The sequence below is a fragment of the Periplaneta americana genome, chromosome 5 (genome assembly GCF_040183065.1).
Source record: "Periplaneta americana isolate PAMFEO1 chromosome 5, P.americana_PAMFEO1_priV1, whole genome shotgun sequence".
Lineage (NCBI taxonomy): Eukaryota > Metazoa > Arthropoda > Insecta > Blattodea > Blattidae > Periplaneta > Periplaneta americana.
Genome location: NC_091121.1, coordinates 14,299,780 through 14,311,447, shown reverse-complemented (window position 1 = coordinate 14,311,447; position 11,668 = coordinate 14,299,780). Strand labels below are relative to the sequence as shown.

General features: G+C 34.0%; 1 non-coding gene across 1 annotated transcript; it reads right to left on the bottom strand.

Moving 5' to 3' along the window:
• Positions 1-4,831: 4,831 nt before the first annotated feature.
• TRNAC-GCA (transfer RNA cysteine (anticodon GCA)) lies at positions 4,832-4,908 on the bottom strand. Its single transcript has one exon. It is a non-coding gene; the product is annotated as a tRNA-Cys (tRNA).
• Between the last annotated feature and the right edge of the window lie 6,760 nt (positions 4,909-11,668).

Here is an 11,668-nt window from a genome sequence, read left to right as displayed (position 1 = left end):
TTGTAATTGGGGCTTTGCCCTGTTATGGACATAAATAGATAAATAAAATGCTTTTCGCTTCAACTTAGCCTTTTCTGAAATGTGCCACAAATGTTTTCTGAACAGGAAGAAGGACGGAGAGCGATTAACACCGTCCTTGTCCCAAGGTTATGAAAGCATAGCATTTGTTTTCTTGAATACGCCTTAAGATGCAACTTGACTAGAATGTGTTTTAAAATGTCGTTTATGAAGAGAAAATCCAGGACGTAGACGTCTCAAGAAACTCGTAAACCTCTGCAAAAGAGTAAAGAAGCTTGATGTATTAGAACCGTGCACTTTAGTTAGCATAACATGCAACGCTGTTAAACCTGGCAGAACTGGCGTTTATTCTGCATTGTTACACGTTATTGGGTTGTAAATTAGGATTTCGATTCGTTATTAATATTCCATGGAATTCAGCTATTAATTCAATTGACACTTTCGAGAAAATAATTTTTGGTTCTAATATTTATTTATTTATTTATTTATGTCTATAACAGGGCAAAGCCCCAATTACGACAGACAGTACAAATTTGTTAAAAAAACACAGAATTGCATATAACATGAAAAAAAAGAGCTAAAACAGAAAGAAATGCAAGATAAAAGTGTAATTACAAATTAAAAATTAAAAATGAAAAAAAGAAACAAATAGATACTACCTAAATAAAAGACAGATATAGATATAAATGAAAAATACCAAATATAAATAAATTAAAAAGAGTTAAGTATAGATATCATAGCCAAAAATGTAAAATGTAGCTATAATTGGCAAATTACAGAGTAAATATAACACTATGTTAATAAATTCAGTATACAGTATTATATAGTAGGACTAATAGGCTTAATTTATTTACTTAAGAAATTCACCGCTACAGAACACGTGTTCCAACCAGCATGATACCTGACTACAACTACAACCCACATGCAACTAGAATCCAACATATCATGAAACCATTGCTGTATATAACTTTTTCTTGTACATATTGTACGATAACGAGAAATCTAAATCCTGTTTATTTGATAGATGATCGTAATTTCGAAGCATTAATAAAAGTGGAGACATTTTATGAGATTCTGTTTTTGATGTCTGTAAATAAAAGAGAGATCGCTTTCTCCAATTTGATTTACCAATATTGAAACTAATTACCTGTAGAAGATCAGGGTTGTCTATTAAACCATTTATTGACCTAAAATAACACAACTTGAAGCTAAGTTGTTATATGGTACACCCTTTCACACATTATTATTATTATTATTATTATTATTATTATTATTATTATTATTATTATTATTATTATTATTATTATTATTACACGATTACAACGCACCTTGGCAAAGGCGACTGTAACAACTAAAAAAGTTATTTTCATATATTCTTGAAGATAATATTGTCATCTGTCGGCCAGTGCCGGATTTAGGCCTAGGCAGCTGCCTAGGGCGGCAATTTGTGGGGTGGGGGCATTTTATCTCTCTCTTCCTTTTTTATTTTCATTTTACAGTGAAATTTGTTTTTAAAACACTTGTTTGTAAATCTTGTAAAATTATAAAATTACCTGAATCAAAATGTGTAGCCTGATTATATACTTAATTTTAAGTAACTAAAGGTTCACGTAGATGAAATTATTGGGGATCATCAATGCGGTTTTCGGCGTAATAGATCGACTATTGATCAGATTTTTTGTATTCGACAGATAATGGAGAAAAAATGGGAGTATAAGGGTACAGTACATCAGTTATTCATAGATTTAAAAAAGGCATATGATTCGGTTAAGAGGCAAGTATTATATGATATTCTTATTGAATTTGGTATTCCCAAGATACTAGTTCGATTAATTAAAATGTGTCTCAGTGAAACATACAGCAGAGTCCGTATAGGTCAGTTTCTATCTGATGCTTTTCCAATTCACTGCGGGCTAAAGCAGGGAGATGCACTATCACCTTTACTTTTTAACTTCGCTCTAGAATATGCCATTAGGAAAGTTCAGGATAACAGGCAGGGTTTGGAATTGAACGGGTTACATCAGCTTCTTGTCTATGCAGATGACGTGAATATGTTAGGAGAAAATACACAAACGATTAGGGAAAACACGGAAATTTTACTTGAAGCAAGTAAAGCGATCGGTTTGGAAGTAAATCCCGAAAAGACAAAGTATATGATTATGTCTCGTGACCAGAATATTGTAGGAAATGAAAATATAAAAATTGGAGATTTATCCTTCGAAGAGGTGGAAAAATTCAAATATCTTGGAGCAACAGTAACAAATATAAATGACACTCAGGAGGAAATTAAACGCAGAATAAATATGGGAAATACGTGTTATTATTCGGTCGAGAAGCTCTTATCATCCAGTCTGCTGTCCAAAAATCTGAAAGTTAGAATTTATAAAACAGTTATATTACCGGTTCTTCTGTATGGTTGTGAAATTTGGACTCTCACTCTGAGAGAGGAACATAGGTTAAGGGTGTTTGAGAATAAGGTTCTTAGGAAAATATTTGGGGCTAAGAGGGATGAAGTTACAGGAGAATGGAGAAAGTTATACAACACAAAACTGCACGAATTATATTCTTCACCTGACATAATTAGGAACTTAAAATCCAGACGTTTGAGATGGGCAGGGCATGTAGCACGTATGAGCGAACCCAGAAATGCATATAGAGTGTTAGTTGGGAGACCGGAGGGAAAAAGACCTTTAGGGAGGCCGAGACGTAGATGGGAGGATAATATTAAAATGGATTTGAGGGAGGTGGGGTATGATGATAGAGACTGGATTAATCTTGCATAGGATAGGGGCCAATGGCCGGTTTATGTGAGGGCGGCAATGAACCTTCGGGTTCCTTAAAAAGCCAGTAAGTAAGTAAGTAAGTAAGTAAGTAAAGGTTCACATTTCCTTCAGTGGTTCAATTTATGATTTTATAACTGGAACCAAAACTTTGAAACGAATTTCCAGATTCCCCCCCCCCCCTGCCAGGGTTCGACATATTGTATCTTCACTAATATTGAGTATACAGACATGATATTGCCACCATTTGAAAGAAAGATATTTCGAATTTCGTACTACAATCCGAGTTTCCTTGTTATTTAACAGAAACATGTACATCATTGTAGGACAAAATGGCTTTCCTATCAACAGTGTGTGCTCGTAAGTTACGAGGGTGATAGTGTTTCACGTATTCGTTTCGAAATTACTTTGAGCAGCCTCAACTCATACGTAAAACTTTACTTTCGAACTATGTAACGTAAATAACTATTGAATAATTTCAAGGGAAAAATTGTTCCGGGGCCGGGTATCGATCCCGGGATCCTTTCCTTAGCGCATCGAATGCTCTACCGATTGAGCTACCCCAGGAACCATACACGACACAATTATTTTCTTGAAATTACTCAATCTACTTCACAGGGAGCGTCTACCTGAAAGCTAGATTTGCATAATATATTAGTTACTGGAGGTATGTTAACAGAAAGCCACAATTTAAGTCACATAGAATTTGTGTGCGCTCAAAGTTGGGTTTCTGGCGTCTTGTCAGCCCACTTGAGTTGTGTGGATATAAAGGGAAGAATTTTGACGGTGTCGTGTATGGTTCCTGGAGTATCTCAGTCGGGGCGCTAAGCGAAGGGTCCCGGGATCGATACCCGGTCCCGGAACAATTTTTCCCTTGAAATTATTCAAGCCTGCTTCACAGGGAGCTTCTACCTGAAAGCCAGATTTGCGTAAAAAAACTTTTGCTATGTGTTTCCAAACTGTAAAATTCTCCCAAATGTTTGAGCAAATTTCAATATTTCCGTTTCTCCTCAACTGAGGATGAAATTGAAAAATTTTAAAAATTTCCCCACAGAAAGGGGATTTTTTTTGTTTCTCTAGGCATGACTGCTGTGTCATTCTCCCTCTCATTATAACACCTCTTTTGAGTCATCGTTGTCGTCTTGTCACGGAATGATTTGTGAATTCACTGAATAGACTTGGTCGTAGTTTGAAAAGGATGTTGTGAAGAGCATCCAGTGTAGTGCTCCGGCATAGTTCAGGATTCGTTGCCCCGCGGGGCTGATATCTGCGTGATCGCCCGATTAGATGCACGATAAGCATCAGTCAGTGCGCTTGCGCCCGGGTATTGCGTCATTCTTATTACTGTTCCCTGCTTAGAGAGCACGACTCAGAAGGCTTCTCGCTTGGCGTGAAATCTCGAGTATCCCCATCTTCGTGTACACATCCGTTCGCTATAGCATTGCAATCGCCATGCTCAACAGTCGATGCTTGTCATTTTTATTATGGATACAAACAATGAGAAACGTCTCTCTTAAGGGGACACTCAACTATATTTTGGAACTTTTTTCCTATTTGACCAATCTTTTTCAAATTTGGAGAAAATGTTTAATATACAAATGGAAAGTAACATGCAAAATCTCAGCTCCTTAGATCCAATACTTTTCAAAATAAAAAATATTTCAATTTTTAATCAATCATTAATTGAAATATCACTTTTAATTATCATTTTTTATTTTTTGGCTTTGTGCATTTGACTGTGACTTCTCAATGAATAGGGGAAGAATTCTGCGTATTAGTGTAGAAATTTAATTTTTCATTTCTATGACACTTTTTCTCCAATTTTTAAGTTGAGTGTCCCCTTAAAAGGAGAAGATGGTATATTTTGAATTTTTTTTTCCTAACTGATGCACATTTTTTTTTTTTTTTGTACTTAGAATTATCATTCCTGTATCAACTTAAATTCGAGAATGTTTTTTTTTAAATACGGCCCAAATTTTGAAAAAAAAAAAAAAACAGGATACAGTATTACTGATAAATACGAGAAAAATTCGTACCGGCACCGGGAATCGAACCCAGGACCTCTCAGCTTTGCGCGCTGAGCGCTCTTTACCAACTGAGCCATACCGGGACACGATCCACGATATTTGATATATATATATATATATATATATATATATATATATATATATACACTGTTAGCAGTTTTCATTAAACTGATGTTGAATACGGCAACAAAGTCATTTAATATGAGCTCCTGCATATATATGACGTGCATCGTCTTAAATGCAGGTAGTAAAGTCGTAAAACAGCACTACGAGGGGGGTTCGGCCGGCGCCGTGGATCGTGTCCCGGCATAGCTCAGTTGGTAAAGAGCGCTCAGCGTGCAAAGCTGAGAGGTCGTGGGTTCGATTCCCGGTGCCGGCACGAATTTTTCTCGTATTTATCAGTAATAATACAACTGACTAGTTAAGACTAGTCGTGTAATATTCAATGAGGTGGGCGAGACCTCATTATTATTTGATATATATATATATATATATATATATATATATATATATATATAGGATACAGTAATTAACTAAAACGGATATATCTCAGTCATTTTAAAAGATAAATTCAAAATTCGTTGACATTTTGCTCCTGCCAGCACATTTTCTTTGTTTGATATCGACTTTCAAAATTGTAAGACTGAATTTTAAAGTTACCTTTATAAAAATTAGATGTTATATTCTTCAAATGCAACAAAATAAATTTATATTCCAGGGAAAAGTTTCCTAAAAGGCAGTGATGTTCAAGTTTTTTTTTTTTTAATTTCATTATTTTCGTATCTCCAAACTACATTGCAATAATTATACAGGGTTAGTTAAAAGTCCCACACCACCTAAATAACTTTTGAAGCATACGGTTCAGTGACATGAAACTTGGTATCTGGGGATAACCATATACTAAGAACTCAATAATGGTATTACCGAGTTTTTTCTAATTCCGGTTTAACCGAAGTAACGCCAACTCTCTTATTTTAAATGGAACACCCAATACTTTTTTTATTTTTTAATAAAGCTCATTAAGAGCTTTTCAGAAAGTTCCCACACTTGATGCTTCTGTATAAATTCAGTGTTGTTAAATAAAAATGGAAGTGGTGCAAGATATTCCTAAAGCCTGGCTAAATCATTCCTTAAATGGTTTCTATGATCGAGTGACACATTGTAAAGCAGCTGAGGGCTACCAATTTGAACACATAATTTAGAAGGTGAGGTAGCTTTGTTTTGTTTTTGTTAAGGAAGGAGTATTTTATTATTTTAATATTCGATACCCTTTTCTGTTTTCTTGACTCAGCAACACTGAATTTGTACAGAAGTATCAAGTGTGGGTACTTTTTCAAAAGCTCTTAATGAGCACTATTCAAAAATATAAAAATATATTGGGTGTTCCATTTAAAATAAAAGAGTTGGAGTTACTTCCGGTTAAACCGGAAGCAGAAAAAACTCTGTAATACCACTATTGAGTTCTTAGTATATGATTGCCCTCGCATACCAAGTTTCATATCAATGAACCGTATGCTTCAAAAGTTATTTAGGTGGTGCTTTTATTATTTTAATATTCGATACACTTTTCTGTTTTCTTGACTCAGCAACACTGAATTTGTACAGAAGTATCAAGTGTGGGTAATTTTTGAAAAGCTCTTAATGAGTACTATTCAAAAATAAAATAATATATTGGATGTTCCATTTAAAATAAGAGAGTTGGAATTACTTCCGGTTAAACCGGAAGTAGAAAAAACTCGGTAATACCATTATTGAGATCCTAGTATATGGTTATCCCCACATACCAAGTTTCATGTCACTGAACCGTATGCTTCAAAAGGTATTTAGGTGGTGCGGGACTTTTAACTAACCCTGTATAATAAATAACAAAAGACTATGATTGATGTTGCATGCAAAATAAATAATTATTGCGAGTAATAATAATAATAATAATAATAATAATAATAATAATAATAATAATATTTACTTACTTACTGGCTTTTAAGGAACCCGGAGGTTCATTGCCGCCCTCACATAAGCCCGCAATTGGTCCCTATCCTGAGCAAGATTAATCCATATATATTATTTTAATGTACCGAAGTACATATGATATTTCCATGCAGATATTCTGCGTCATCATACGAAGAAAGAGTAATGGAACGGAGAAAAATTCTCTCCGGCGCCGGGAGATTAATCCAGTCTCTACCATCATATCCTACCTCCCTCAAATCCATTTTAATATTATCTTCCCACCTACGTCTCGGGCTCCCCAAAGGTCTTTTTCCCTCCGGCCTCCCAACTAACACTCTATATGCATTTAATAATAATAATAATAATAATAATAATAATAATAATAATAAATTATGTAAAATGTTATTGAAGCAAGGAAAAACAAGTGTTGATATTTTAAAATGAAGTATGTAAACTACAATAATTATCAACAAGTATAATTAAGTGAAAATTCTTTACATACCTAGGCAGTGGCATACGTACCCTTTGAGGCATTCTCACGTACTCTTGGGGTATGCGTACTACAGATTCAATACCAATGGCCTAGAGAATGCATGTGTCGAATATCATGAATGTAGCATTACACATAACTTAACAGTTACGAAGAAGATATATAACTTTTGTATGGAATAAAGCAAAAAAAATAAAATTACATAAAATTGTAATCAAAGTTTATTGTAAGTAGCAGTTATGCAGAAGTTACTGTAAACAAAACTGAATTTTATATACGTGTTAAGTAATGAAAGTTTCAATAAATAACTCATAATGTAAATCAATTTTACGAAATATTAACTTCTGAATTTGAAAAAAAGCTTCAGTTAGGACAACAAGATACAATTTAACAAGTCGGCCTGGGTAGCGTATTCGGTATAGCGCTGGACTTCTGTGCTCGAGGTTGCGGGTTCGATCCTGGCCCAGGTCGATGGCATTTGTGTTTAAATGCGACAGGCTCATGTCAGTAGATTTACTGGCAAGTAAAATAACTTCTGCGGGGAAAAATTCCGGCACACCGGCGACGCTGATATAACTTCTGCAGTTGCAAGCGCCGTCAAATAAACCATAACTTAATTTATTTAAATTTAACATTAGGCCACAAATCTGTTCAAATCTGAGCCTGTTGAGGAACGAACCCCGGTTTTTTTAGAGAGAAAATTATTGCCAAACTAAGGTACGACGCAATCAGATCGGCTACGATGGGATGGCAGCAAGAATATCCGCACGGAACTGAATGACTCATGACGGGACTCGAACCTGGAATGCCTTGAGTATGTAAGTGGGCCAACTTGCGTCACGGCTCGGTGACATATTTGCAGAGCAAATATTTCGCATGCGTTGTGCAACAGATAATCGTCTGGGTTTCGTCAAATATTACACACTAATGCTGCGTCACTCAAGACAAGCGGGGCAGTGTGAAATCTGGAGGACCGGCTTGCTTAACCCCAGCTGTCACAGATAGGCAGTCACTGGGAACAGTAGCGTTCATGAACAAGGAGTCCATGAAGATCTTGAACTGTGATATTTCTTGGTATTTATCCCTTTTAGTGGGTGAAACAAGCGGGGTTTAACCCCTATGATGAAAGTTTTATCCTCATAGACGTTCCTTAGTTTATAGCACTGCATTGGGGCGGAGTGTGATATAGTCCGAGCGTCCATTTAATACCCAGGCGGTGTCAAAGAGGGTGTATTCTTCTGAAGAGCTAAGATAGGAGCTTGTTCATTAATCAGGTCTTCTCAGATTCGGCCCCAATAATAATATAGGTTTAACCAATGATGTATTAGCAGTATTGTAATTGACGTTCTCATAACTATTCCACGTGAAGTAAAAACCAATGTTGTCGTATCTGGAGTTGATTGATACAAAAATGTTAGTAATATTAATTCCAATTTTAATAGAGGTAATCTCATAGCCAAAATTTATTCACTGTGATGGTAGTCGAAGAAATTCATGTATTGATGACTGTATAAAAATAATTTCTAACCAGAAATAATCTTTGCAACAAAAATTGTGACAACACCGCTTGAAATTACAAGTATTGTTGCGTGCAAAATATATATACGATATATCTGGGTACGATTGGAAGAAATTGGCTATATTGTAGGCCCAATGTTGCCAATCTTACAATTTCAAACATATATCATGAATACCCATTATTTACAGTTTATCAATTTTATAACACTGACATTATTATTATTATTATTATTATTATTATTATTATTATTATTATTATTAAACTGTAAGTTCGTATTTTTGTATAGCCGATTTACAATAAATTGACTCGGAGAAAAAGTAGCTAGATTAGCGACATTTGCTCAGTTGGTCAGTGATTAGATGTAGGCAAACCTGTTACATTTTAATATTAAAGACACAGTTCATTGACGTGAAACAATCGAGTAGCAGAGGGAATGTGTTGTCAATTGTTTTCAGTTTAATGTCCAATCATTATATTCATATCCTGCAAACCAAAATACATAGTATGTCGTATGCACATTGATTAAACATTTTAATTAGGCTTAAATTGATAAACCATTACTCTCCTTTGAGCAGTAATGTGAAGATTCAAGTAATAATATTGTTGCTATAATGGATTCTTGTAATACCGATCGGGATGTGTAACATCAAATGTAATTCCGATTCATGCCAGTATTGGCTAGCTCGTCTTTTACATCGCTTCTGAACCTGTCGAATGTGTATATTGATTTGGAGATCTTTCTATGTTATTTGTCTAGGGATTAAACATTATATGTATCCCAAATGGGCTACTCACGTTCAAAACTTCGTGCTGAGGAACATAATTCATACCATAATACAAATTTAATACGTACGACAGTATATAAGCCTATGTATAATAATAATAATAATAATAATAATAATAATAATAATAATAATAATGATTTATTTAACCTGGCAGAGTTAAGGCCATACGGCCTTCTCTAACACTCGATCAGGAGTAAAATTGCGTTACAAAAACACTACAAATTTACAAAGTACACTACAATTTTACACACAAAACTGAATGAGATAATCTATATATATAATTTGAACTGGTAATGGAAATTACGGGAAAACGGCTGAACGGATTTTAATAAATGGCCCCTCATTTTGAAGCTTGGAACCTAAAGTTTTTCGGAAAAGTAGTAGTTTTCAGTGAAATGTCAATTTTCCTACATAATTTTCCTATTTTCCAAAATCCATCTGTTGTCAGTTTTGAGAACTAATTTTATTCAATCACGGCCGACTTGATTGAATTTCAGAACAAAACACACACTACAATAAACAATAGGCTATTACACGAAGGCCATGACCTGCAGGATTGCCGACATATTTAGAGCTCAATTCAATTTGTTATTAAAAACTGATTCTGCAGTGTATAATTTTCTGAGTACAGCTGTGTATTGGATATTCAAATCTACGAAACGTGAGGTGGTTTGATGACATTATTACCATTAGAAATTAAATATTATTGTAGTCAATATCATGATGCATCTATTTTTCATTAATTGTACATAATATTGATGACATGAAAGTGAACCTTTTTTGTGGTTATGTAAGTAAATGTAGAGAATATCTTAATTTAGATCTTCATTTCTATAATTTACTGAGTGGCTGCTATATATAACTACAAAACTTAAGTAAGATAATAATATTGTTATTAAAAATCAGTGGGGTTGGGTCTTTTTCATATACTTAATGGCGGTGTAGTGTAAATATTGATAGGCCTATGTGTCATTGTCTTCAGTATTGGCTCGAGAGAGCGCAAAAATTACAGTTCCTAAGGAAAGATCAAAAGGTATTACTTACTGATAAAATAAGAGGCCTAGAAAATTTTGTAGTCTCCAGATCATTTCAGCAAGATCTCTTAGTAGGATAAAATGATTTTACGCTCTACATTTCAAGTTCTACATGCAGCAGCTATACGAAAATGCTATTGTTCGAAAGCTTAGCAAACCTGACATTTTTTTAACTTCTGGCTACAATCCACAATGACCTGAAATAGCTACTGCTATCGTTCTGACATTGATACTTGCGTTTTCGCGTTGAAACTCAAAAACTGAAGTTGGATGAGTTCAAGAAAAAGTATTTGGCCTAAAAAAAATCCATTCAGAGGGAGTATGTTTCATTATTATGGAATCAAATAACTATAAAAAAAAAACAAGGATTCTTCATTGAAAATAAATCTTAAAAAATGCTTATTTGAACGTCTAACGAACTTAGTTTGCAGCAGCATTTGCTGCACAAGCCACTAGTAATAATATAATGTAAGAAACAAGTAAGTAGAAATCAGACATAGGGTAATATATAACATATAGAAAGAAAGGAAAAAGCATAATAAAATATGAACAGCATATAAAAATAAATGAGACATACGAAGTGTAAAAAAATATAATTAATAATAATAATAATAATAATAATAATAATAATAATAATAATAATAATAATAATAATAATAATAATAATAATAAAATAGTGAAGTATAAAGCATACGGTGAATACAATATTTTTAGGTACACACAGTAGGGAAAATTATGATTATATATAGCTCAAGTTATGACATGAGCCCTTCAGAGCAGAAGTGGTGTAAGTCAAAAATAGATAATGAGGGTTAAAGTAAACATTCTGTAAAATACAGCGCAAAATAGCAATTAATACTCAATTTATTTGAACTATTAGTAGTCGGTGGATAGCAAGAACAACATATTAATTGCTACTTTGCGCTGTATTTTACAGAATTTTTACTTTAACACTCTTTACCCAATTTTGACTTACACCACTTTTGCTCTGAACGGCTCACATTATAGATATACCATTATCGGGAAATATGATGAAAACAAAAAGATAAAAAAGTTAAATATCAC